Raw genomic sequence first — 12,715 nt, 5'->3', positions numbered from 1 at the left:
AAGTTGACGTAGTCATAACGCCATAGTCATAACCATACTTTTACTCATCCATATCAAATTGGCATCAGTTATTGGTGCTTTAACCTAAAAATCGTGAAAATTTCATAAAAATGAATAAAAAGCAAACAATTGCAAACATATACCACAAAATATAAGTCTCTTAGTGAAAACGTATCCGAAACAATAAATAATATATACAAAAAGTTAATAAATTTTCCAACTCAAATATTTTTAGGTTATGGATATGGCGAAAACCCAATTGTTTGGCTATGGTATAATTCTGGCGTTCGCGTTATGGTATGGAACCATTAATCCATTACATTGATTTCCATAAGGTTAGTTCGGTCAGCTGTTTTATCTGGTTATGGTTAAGTCACCTTTAACTGGCCCTTAAGGGCCACGGATTTTAGGTTAAGGATACGAGCACTTACCGTGTCAAAATTTCACTAAGTAAATCAATAAAAAATATGTATTATATTATATTAGATTAAGCAATTATTTAGTTAATCATAGGCATGTGTGTTGCATTTCAAATACATACATATGTACCTATTTATATGCACGTTCCATCCGTTCATGCAACGATAGGAAATGCAATTTGTTTTTGTATTTATTGAATTCATATTTACTTAGCAGCAAGTTTGACTAATATAATTCATTCATAAATATGTATGTATGTGCATGTTTGTTTTTGTTATGTTAGCATAGGTATGCGTGTATGTGTATGTATGTATGTATGTGCTTTGTTACATTCATATATTTAAATACATATTGTACTTAACTTATTTTGATATAAATATTTAAATACAAATTATTAAAAATGTTTTTGCTCTTTTTATTTGCCCCATTGGATTAAAAAATGAATTAGACAAAAAATTACTTTAAAAGCATTTATATTTATTTTCTTTTTTATTTGTTTTAAATATGTAATAATAATGATGCTTATTTATTTTTATTAAATTTTTTGTTGCATTTTATCTTTAAGGCATCATACACACTCAAACATGTAATGCATATGTATGTATGTATTAGATATATACGCCGCCGATAAACGCCGTCGCCGCCGCTGATTAGGGTCGTTTTTCGTACGCCGCCTCCGAATGTCAAAAATATCGGCGCGGCGGCGGCTGCGTCCAACGCGTTAATATATTTTCTACTCGTTTAAGACTGTTTAGGCCATTTATTGTTCATGTCGAAAATTGGTCGGATATGATCGAAGGTGGTATCAACGGATGCGCATCACTGTCAGTTATAAGAAACTAATTACGAAATTTAACTCTTTCTAACTGTTCAAAAGTTATTTAAAAAAAAAAAACAGATGTTTTCGATGTCAGCTTAACACGGACTTTCCATCACCCAATTCAGCAAGTTATTAAAACAAAACACTAAAAGAAAAGTTATATAATAAATTTATATGCTCACTTTGCAAATTTTTCCCAAAAAATAATGAACAATGAATTCAAATAAAATTACCCATGGCGTTTCAAATTGTTTTCAAATTATCCTCAAGTTGTTAAAAAAGCAAAAACAGGTGCCGATTTTTTAAAAAATTGTATATTGCGATTGGCTGAAAGTATAAGCCAAATCAGTGATGCAAAATCCTTTATTAGGTTCTAGGGGCATAAACACTCCTTTGAAATGATTCTTACCTCATACTTAAGTTGAGGATATATGTACATACGTATGAGACGGTCTTGAAAAATCATTTGGGCTTACATTCAAAAATCTGTTGTTTATTTCCGAAACTATAAAATAGCGCCTGAAATGTTAATTTTAATTTTCACAATTCATCATTCAACACCCAAGTCTCCCGGTTTGACATAAAGATGGCGGCCCTATCCAAAACTAGTCCCTTGGAGTGAATCACATTGATTATAGCCTATCAACCAAGTTTAAATATCACCTACACGTTACGGCTCCTTTTACAAATGTGAATACGTAGGCACATATATGTATTTACCAGGTGAGGCTTTGTCCTTCGCAAGAGCACTCAAAGTGGTGAAGCAAAAGCTTTCCCAAGACAGTCGAAATAATGACCGTGTGTGCTACTACCTTAACGTAGTGGACAGTCGAACTGAAAACTGAAGCTACGCGGTTATCCATAATGGTCACTCTCTAACGTTTCAAGGTGTTTCTCTGGTGTAGCTCGGCAGCATAGCGCGACAAAAGCATCCGTTGGAAAGTCTTCGGAGCTACACCTAGAGCTTCTAGGAAAATGACGTCGACGAAGGTATGAGTTCGAAGTCGCAGTCCTATAGATTCTGTGCTGGCATATCGTGTGAGGGTCAGGAGGTGTGGTAGCGACTGGTGGTCGGGATTGCTACTGTTCGCACATCGGGAATTGTAGCTCTTAAAAACAGCCGAAAAAACTGGAGGTGCCCTGTGCCACGAGAGTCATGAGTATTAATAGACCATTAATAGCAACCGTAAGTCGCCGAAGCCTCTCTGGAGTAAGTGAATGAGGGACAATCCCTCCGCAAGGAGCTACTTCTGAAATTTTTTGTACGGTCTGCGAAATCTTGAGGAAAAACCCCGGATCTTTCCGAAATGGCCAACACGTTGATTTCTTTAAATACGTACAAATAAAACCTTTCCTAAATACTATTTTTTTTAAATAGAAAAAAGCAAGCTTTTTAAAGTAAGAAAACCGGCGTACGCCGGCGCGCCGCCTACGGCGCCGCCATCGATAAAGTGATCGGCGTAAACCTCTAGTATGTATGTATGGATATCCCAATGTAGCTGCCTAAACTAAATTACATAAAAATTATTAGTACATACATAACCTCACTTATAATGTTTTTTTTTTAATTAGTAAATTTTTCACATCAGCCCATTAATGATTTGCTAGTTGCAACTTTTAATAACATAACGGGCAATATGGATTTTAAAGAAAACAATATATACACATACAATAAACATAAAACGTACATATAATGTTTTTTTTTTAATTTATTTGACAAACTTTTTTTTGAAACAATACATATTCTTTTTTTTTTTTAGTTAAAGCCAATTTAAGAAAATACGTAAGCAACATTTATTAAATACATACAATAGCATAATAAAAGCTCGAGTTTTTAAAGAAAAAACATTTTTTTAACAACAGCAAGTATTTCACAAAAAGCATTCATATTTATGTTTGTCTGTTAGTATGTATTAGCGTATGTATGTAATTTCTCTACTGCTCTTAATTTCCTGCTAAAATTTGTGTGCTAATTAGTTTGTAGTTGTATTTATAATTTTCGATGCGCCAATAACTTTAAAATTCTATATATGTTTGTATGTATCCTTTTCACTATGCATATTTGTATGTTTGTATATAGGCTAATAACTTTTTTTGAAATCTTCAAGCGTCCTTCAATGTCCGTTCATCATTAACGTAGCATGAGTTTTGCATTTATTTCTTTAAATCTGAAAATATAGAAATTTTTTTTTCGTTACATTTTAATTTAGAGATAATTTTTATAAATATAAATTAACTATTTAATAATTTGGGAAAAATGGGAACAACTTGACATCAGGATGATCAAGGCGATAGTTGTTTCGATTATTCCAATTTAATTCAAATTGTGTGGAATATTTTTAGGCTCGTTCGACAAAAATTAGATTAGTGACATTGAACCTATGTTTTGCTAGCAGTGCATAATCAGCAATGATTCCGCAGTTTACTATTTTAATAACCCCCAGCGGGTTAGGGGGCTTAGAATATAGCAGCAGCAGTGTCGGATCCAGGATCAGGTCAATGGGCGGGAGGGGGGGGGGGTGGTCTATAACTGAAAATTTATATATATATAACAGAAAATTATGAGATACCGTATAGGAACAACTAGCCAAGATCCAAAAAAAGGTTAAAGAGATTGACATGAGCAAAATTTGAAGGTGTAGCCAGGAGGTAAAGTAGGCTCGAAACAAATGTAACAAGTCTAATTTTTTAAATACTGCTCCAAAAAGGATCCAATGGCAACACTGTCAGAAATTTCTCGAACTTTTTATGAAGATGTCTTGGATTGTTCAAAGAAAATTTTCTATCTGAAGTCAAGATGTGGAGACACCGAATCCATGGCAAAAATATCCAAAATGCGCTTGATGCTTTACTGGTGAGTGTTTTTCGATTAAAAATCTACATGTAAAAAGGTTTATATATGATGCGATCCGAGAAAGGCACCTAATAGACAAAAGTGAAATCTTACACGCCACGCTCTGGAAGGTGCTGATGTACCATTCAAACCCATGTAAAGAATCTTTTCTATGTATTTATATTTTGTTAAATAACAGCGATGTTATAATTTCTGATTGCGCCTCATGATTATTCAGTAAAAGAACTTGCGTAATCAATCATGATCCAAATATTTAAATTATTTCCAGCTTCTTTTCGGGAATCTAGCGGTACAGTTACGAACTTTATTTCAGAGGGTTTCGAGATCATTTTCAGAAAATTTCGGCAATATTTCGGGTTAATTTTTAACCGCTTGAGGAATCACTCCGTTAATAGTTGAAGACCCTTTTCGGCACTAATTTGCGATAATTACACTGTTGATTTTTAATATTGGAATTATTTCGTTATTGTCTTTAACTAATTTGTGGGTTAATTTTGGAATCGTTGTGGAATTATAGCGGGATTATTTCTAGATTGCTATATATTTTTTTTTTCGCTGAAGTTTAGTCCAGCTTGTAGAGTACATATATTAGAGCGGGTCAAATTGTATGAATGGATTTTTTTTCATCAGGAGTATAGCAAAAACATAATCTAAAGATGATTCTAAGAAAAATTGCTGAAGACACCATAGCTCTAAGTCAGATTTTAAGATTTTAAAAAATAATAACATACCATTACTTCCATTTTGAAAAATACGTTAAAATGGCCAATTCTAAGTAAAAAAATCTTTTTTTAAATAAATTACATTAAAATTATAAAAATTGTGTTTGTTTTTTTTTTTGCTTATTACTTGAAAATATATGTTGTTTTTTTGAATTTTTTTTCTACTAAAACGAATTCGAAAAAAGAAAAACTGTCTGAATGGAAGTTGTTGGAAATATTTTTATTTTGAACTTATTTTAGCTGTAAAGAAAAAAAATATCCATAACAAATTTGTTATAAATGATAATATAATAGTTAAAAGTTCATTTTAGGCTAATTTTCAAAATTAAAGCTTGATATCTCTACTAACATTCAAAAAACACTATAGATATTAATACAGATTCTTAATTGTACGTAAAATATGTTCAAAGTAATCCCAATATGATATTTTTCCTATTATTCTATCAGAAGCTATGAAGATGTTTTGACCAAACCCTACATTCATATGGCAAAATGTTTACTTTGCAAAAGGCGGGGACTCGAAATCGGACTTAGAGCTGTGGTGTCTTCAGCAATTTTTCTTAGAATCATCTGTAGATTACGTGTTTGCTATACTCCTGATGGAAGAAAATTTGACCCACTCTAACATACATAGATACACAATTCAATTATTGCTTTTTAGCCTTGTACATATATGTATATATATATATAATTTATACATAAATAAACTACATATATGTATATTAAAAAATATTGTGCATATGTATATACATATGTACTAATGTATGTAAATGCCATGAAAATATGTTATGATTTCCACAAACTTCTTAGACAATATTCATATATGGAGCCTCATTGCTCGCAAACCAAGAACAAATCTCCTTATATGAATATCATCCTAAAATAAACCCATAAAACTAATTCAATCTGAAAATGTTTATAAAGAGAAACACTAATACATATTTTTTTTATACGTACGTACATATGTAATTAGTTGAGCTCTATTGCAAAATGTTCAATGCTTAAACATTTATTAAATTTTATTTTTATTTTTTGTTTATGTTAGGACAACAACGAATTTTAGTAGAAAATTTATAATGATAGAGAAATTCGCAAGAGAAAATCAAAACTTATATATATAGTATGCATAAACAAACATACTTACATACATACATACATACCGCACTTCCATACAAACATACATACATGCATACCGCACTTCCATACAAACATACATACATACATACAATTACATAAATAATCTGTTCCACCATAGAGAAATGAATTTAAAATTTAGGTAACGTGATTAAATAGTTCTATAAATGTAGTGTAACGTCTATATAAAATAATGGGAAAGCGGATTGCATGACACCGCGAGACCTATATACATACATATGTTCAAGGGATTCAAGGTGTAGATATGCGCAATTCCGAGCTATATAGCTTCACTGCTTCCGAAATCCAATTGTCAACCTCACCTCATCATCAACATCGATACCACTCTCCAAAACCTTCGGGAGTGTTTTTTATCGCTACAAGGCAGATGAAAGACCTACTAAAGGGGCCCATTACTGATACTTAGCATATACTTGACTTGACTTGGCGTAAACTTGGCACCTTAGCCACGATTATACTCCACTTAGCGCATACAATCTGCCATCATAATCAATAAATGTCAATTTTTATGACAAAATGTCAAAATGAAATGGAAACAAACAAATGGCATCTCAAAATGTAAACGTCACTTAGAACTTTCATATAAAATCAAAATTCCACAGACTTCTAAGTCAAGTTAAAAGCGGAGTCATTGGTGCCGTTTCTCGTATCGCTGTAGTCGTATCCCTAACGTAACCCTATACGATACATTGTTATCGATTAATGATGCCTTAACCTAAAAATCGTGAAAATTTCATAAAAATGAAGAAAACGCAAAAAATTACAAACATATTCCACAAAAAATATGTCTCCTAGTCATAACGTATCCAAAACAATGAATAAAATCTACAAAAAGTTATTAAATTCACCAACTCAAATATTTTTAGGTTATGGATATGGCGAAAAACCAAAAACCAATTGGTTGGCTACGATACGGTTACGACGTTAGCGTTACGATATGGCACCAATAATCAATTACATTGATTCCCATAAGGTTGGTCGAATCAGCTGTTATAAGGTTACCAATACGGTTACCGATAACGCACCAATGTCTACAGCTTAAGTGTTACTAAGTTTTGAGTAATCAGTAACATGCAATTTTCATTTAACAGTGACAGTTCTCAAGTCAAGTCAAGCCTATGCTAAGTATCAGTAATGGGCCCTTAAGGCTGACAAGATGACCAAATTGGCCATTTTAACGCTACGTTATATAAACATATATTAGCCTATCAAAGGTTTTGAGCAGAAATGATGTTGATAACTTTCTTCTGGCTCTTCCCCATCATTTTTTCACAGCCATACCTTTTCGCATCCTATTTCCACAGATAAATGTTTCCGTGATATTCTCTTTGCTCTGCTAATTTTCGGTTTCTATATCCTAAATCCCTGTATTAATCATATCATTACTGGAATTTTACGAATTTTGTTGGCTTAAACATATCCCTCCTATCACTTGGTCTTAAAGAAGCCTCAGTTCTTTGCTCCACCATAGCGGCTTGCTTCGAAGGATTGTTTTCCAGGTATCACACCACATTACATTATATTAAGTCTATAAGCTAATGCAATATTTTAAGTTTAGATTAATTTAACGGACGATGTCAGCTTTATATACAAATCAAAGGTTTGTTACAAGCTTTTCAGCTCTTTAAGGTAGTAAAGCCTCCTCAAAAGCAGCTTTTAAATGACTGATAATAAGTTTTGGTTCTTAAGTGGAAGTAGCGATCTTCGAAAGTGCGCCAGGGAAGCGCATGATCTGATGACTTCGTTTCTATCTCAGGTCTGGATCTGCTTTCATCGAGAAAGAGAACTGAAGTTGGACGACAGTGGAACCTCAATACGACCGAATGATAATATCATAAACGAACACTTTCTATGCCAATGGCCGGCCTGCTATGGGTAAAGCGGGGTATGGAATAGAGTGTGCAATGAAAAAAATGTAAGCTCAGCTTGTGAGTTTCACTTCTACAGCAAACGGATATAACTTTTGGATATATTTTTTAGGTAAAGATTCTAGATAATTAGAGACCTGTTTTAGGCTGCTTCATGATCATTTTAAGAAAATTTTTTTAATATTATTCCGCATTTTTCATGACTTATTTATCATGTTCTCTCCGTATTTTGAAGACATTTTAGAAAACTAGATCAAGATAATTAAAGAATTACTTCGGTATATTTCGAGAATCCTTTTGATAGTTTCGGGACTAGTTTACGATATTTTCGTACGGACTTCCGCATTAAATAGTGCGGGTTCTTCCCAAAGTGATTTCAAGCCGTTTTAAGATATTCCCACTGACTTTTGGAACTTGTTTTTTTTTTTTTTTGGGTATGGAATCGTTTAATTTTGGAATTTGTTTGTTGCTTGAACTGCTTACTTTTATTTTAATATTTTTTTAGAAACAGCTAATTTTTCCTAAGAGGTATTTTTTAATGGATCTTTCTTTAACTTATGCAAGTTTTTACTTTTTTAATCCAGCTTTTAGAATTTGTTTAATTTTTCGGAAGCGGCTATTTTTCTGGAATCGTTTTTCAACTGGTTACTTATTTGGTAAGTGGTGCGTTCTTTAGCAACTTTTTTGGAGCCGGCGTGTTTGGCTGGTTGCTTATTTGGAACCGTTTACTACTTTGGAACCGGTTACTTTTCCGAACTCTTTACTTTTTAGAACGTTATATTTTCTTGAAACTGGTAACTTTTTGGGACTAGTTTCTTCTTTCGAACCTCCTACTTATTTTAAGTCGTTTCAGGAACTAATAACTTTTTTGGAACTTGTTGCTTTCTTAAAACCATCTTTATGGTACTGGTTGCAATACAAAGAAGTCATATTTTTGGGGCTGGTTTCATCAAGAACCGGTTACTTTTTGGAACTGACTACGCGCTAGGAACTGTTTTTATAAAATGATTCCTTTTGAGAACTGGTTACTTTTCTGAAACCATGTTTATAAACCGGTTTAAATTAATTACTTTTGTGGAGCTGTTAATTTTTAGAAGTTCTAGCTACGTTTTGTGAATAGTTATGTTTTTGGGGTTGGTTTTTTCTGAACTGGTTACTATCTATGAACAAGTACTTTTACGTGAATTGGAATACTTTTTGGAACTTCGCTAGTTTTTGGAACTGATTTCTTTTTTAAATAACGAACTAAACTTAAGGCTATCGAAAAAGTCCTGAAAATTATGCCGCAAGTATCCTATTGATATCAGAAATGAAACCCAAATTATTTTTAAAAATTTTCCTTCACGTAAGATAAAATTATTGACGCTGTACAACTGTGGCATATGGGCCATTATTTTACAAATCGTACGGATTTGTAGAATCACTTTCTTAAAAGACACCAAATTTATTTGTTGGAATCTTTACGCAATTTAAGCCAACACACAGGATTTCCTCGAAAAAATTTTTTTTCAGAGATCTGCATGTGCTCAGATTCGATGGGTAAGCAAACTTGTCCACATTCAAAATGCTATATCTTTGGTTCCACTCGTCGTATCTTATTCATTTTTGTTTTTGTTTTATTTTGAAGGTAATGATATTTACTTTATAACTGCGTTAAAAAATATTTAATTACAAAACATCAAAATAATGAATAAAAATGATTTTTTTAATAATTATTACATACTGTTTTCCCCCACGAATATTTTCGAAAAAATATATATAATATGCGATATACTTTCATCTAAACACCCCTTTTTATTTTAAGTTGGAACATTTTGTGGTTCAAAAGATATTAACTCATTTCTTACCTGACCTCGAGCAACTTGCTTACATTTACTTGCAGCAGGTACGTGCTACAATTGTATGCAGCCAACGCCTGCCTGTGTATGCATGCATGCAGGGCCGCGGAAAGGGGGGGGAGGGGAGAGACAGCCAGGGCAATTGCCCTGGGGCCCGGAAGGTTTTTTGGGGCCCGGCGAGTTAAAGCAGTATTGACAGTAATCTAACTAGTATTTCATAGATACATACATATTTTGTTGCTACAAAAAATTGTTTTAAAATTGAAAATCACTAAACTAAAATCATAAGCACCCAATCAAATACTATGGGGCATAGACATAGTCGAAATAAAACGTGATTTTAAGTTAGATATACGTTTTTGACACAATTTTATAAGCGCTATCTGTCAAAAATGCTTCAACTATTATTTCGACTATAACTATGCCTACCGGTTTGGTCGTATTGCTTTTTCATTTTTGTAAAAGCCAGCGACATCTGTAAATACAGGCTGATAATAAACTAGAGCGTTAATTTGAAAAAATTAGTACACTTGACTTGTTTTGCGAAGCGCCAATTTGTGCAAAGTATGAGTATGCCGTGGATGAGCTTACATAGGTCAGTTTCGCGTTAATTGTTGCAAGCTTCGTATTTCTTTTGTCAGTGGTGCAATTATTGGTAAATTTTTTAATTTGTGAATGTAATTTCGGTTGTAATTCTTCACGGGTCTTCTAAAGATATACACTAAGCATTGATTTATAAAATTTAAAGGTGAGAATCTATTAAATAAATGAAATGAAAAAAATAATGCATCACACATTTACTTCGAGAGTGTCACAACTCAAAAATCACGATTTTACAGTTAAATACAAAAAAAAAAAAAAAATCATCATGATCTATATTGTGTAAAAAATTATTGATGATTCCTGGAAAATTGGGGGCTTCAGATAAAAATTACTTCCTAGCTTTACGTGTAAAAGGATAAAAGTGAAATCAAACAATGGAATCTAACATTTTATTTATGTAACTGCTCTAGTAAATCTTATTGTATATGAAATAAAACTGACAATGTGAATTGAAAAATTTATGTATGTTATGTTATTTTTTTTACTGGATTGAGTTTATTTTTTAGGGCGACCCGGCTCGGATCTCTGCGGCTCTGTATGCATGGTCAACTTAACTACAACATCCATACATATATGTACTTGTAAATAAACCTGATAATCACTTAGCAGATAGCTAGTTTTAAGAAATTATTATTTATGTCAGAATTACTATAAGTAGATGTAAGATTGTAAATAGAAAACAGAATTAAATTTTATTTCAATGTAGAAACATCGTTAATTTCCTTAATGTAGAAAGTTCTTGTTTTATTATTGAAGTTTTAAATAAATATTATTAGGAAAATGCCGAAAGTTAAATGTTTTAATCCATTTGATTTGTCTCCGCACCCAAACACCAAAAAGTACGGGACTCGGAGCAAAGTAAAAAAAAAAAACACTTATTGACGCTGGATATTCCTGTAACAAAAAGAGCGATAGAACAACGAATTTGCAACAAATGTCGACTTCAGCTATCAAAAATCAACAAAGATAATGAGGTTTGTATATACTTACACATAAAATAATTGAATATACACATTTAGAAACAATATATCTATTTATGGAACTCATATGTAAGACATTGGCAGCTGCCCTCATACACATATGGTTTTTCATATTTTAACTTCAATATTATAAAATTCGGCAACATTAGGTACTTATCATACATTTATTCATTTTTCCAGATGAAAGAATCAGATGATATTAATTTCAGTGAAGTACTCACTGAAACTGATATAAACCTTGCTCATTTTCTACTTATAATAATAATAATATAAAAATATAAAAATAACTTGAAAAATCTTAATTTTACAAAAATATGTATTATAATTTATTATTAATTATTAAATCCTATATTATTAGAAATTATTAAATTCAAATTTCGAATACGAAGTTTTTTATATTGTTACATGTAGTTTGTAAACACACATATACATATTGTAAAGAATTTAATGAAACTCCTCTTATTTGCAACTTTCTGCTAACGTTCGTATCGCTAAACTGTTGAATAAAATAACTCAAATATTCAATAATGCAAAATGGTCTTTATTAGACTACTTTGAAAATACTTCACAATAACACTTATGCTTCGCAACCAATAGCGTGCTTAAATCGAACTGATTGCTCATGGCTCAGCTTGTGCTGCTTTCATACTCTTCGGTTTCTTCGTTCGCATACTTCTAGTCGTTTCTTCTTCTAGAATTTACTACTTGTTTACAACCTATAAAGTCACCAGCTATAAACTACAGATGCACGTTTATAGCTTCTTGCATAGCCATATGCGCGTGTATATGTGAGTGATACTTCCACCGATGATTGCATACTTTTGTGAGTATCTCAGATACATATATGCATGTGTATGCGCATATCTCCCCGCTTCTTGTATGTACATATGTGTAAACATAATGATTGATTTGTTTATGTAGATACAAGTGACTGCTTAAAAAAAAAAAAAAAAAAAACTTAGTATCGGCTTAAATATGATAGTATGCCTTAGTGTTGCTAATATTCATCACAATATTTTCTTACGACGGCTTTGAAGTGTGCATTCCCATTTATTTTCAATAATATATGTAAATACATTTTTAAAAATAACTAAAAAAAATATAAATTGTTTTTTGATTTGTATTCTATTGAATATTGTACTACAATAATGATTTGGTAAAACAAAAATACTAGCTACCTCCTAAGTGATTAGTAGGTTTGTTTACAAGCACATATACATATGTATGTATATTGTAGTTAAGCTGACCATGCATGCATACACAGGCAGGCGTTGGCTACATACAATTGTAGCACGTACCTGCTGCAAGTAAATGTAAGCAAGTTGCTCAAGGTCAGGTCAGAAATGAGTTGATATCTTTTGAACCACAAAATTGTTCAACTTAAAATAAAAAGGGTTTTTTAGCTGAAAGTGTATCGCAAATTATATATGTATATTTTTTCGATAATATTCGTGG

General features: G+C 32.0%; 1 protein-coding gene across 8 annotated transcripts in view; it reads right to left on the bottom strand.

Annotated features, from left to right (window-relative positions):
* Positions 1-470: 470 nt before the first annotated feature.
* Ank2 (Ankyrin 2) overlaps positions 471-12,715 on the bottom strand; it is a 278,001-nt gene continuing 265,756 nt past the window's right edge. For all 8 annotated transcript variants that reach the window (XM_067788345.1, XM_067788347.1, XM_067788340.1 and 5 more), the window contains one exon: positions 471-3,408. The gene's annotated coding sequence lies outside the window, so the exon portion shown is untranslated. The remainder of the gene's footprint in view (positions 3,409-12,715) is intronic.

The sequence above is a fragment of the Eurosta solidaginis genome, chromosome 5 (assembly GCF_040869045.1).
Source record: "Eurosta solidaginis isolate ZX-2024a chromosome 5, ASM4086904v1, whole genome shotgun sequence".
NCBI lineage: Eukaryota > Metazoa > Arthropoda > Insecta > Diptera > Tephritidae > Eurosta > Eurosta solidaginis.
Note: the sequence above shows the minus strand (reverse complement) of the source record. Positions and strands in the feature narration are given on the sequence as shown.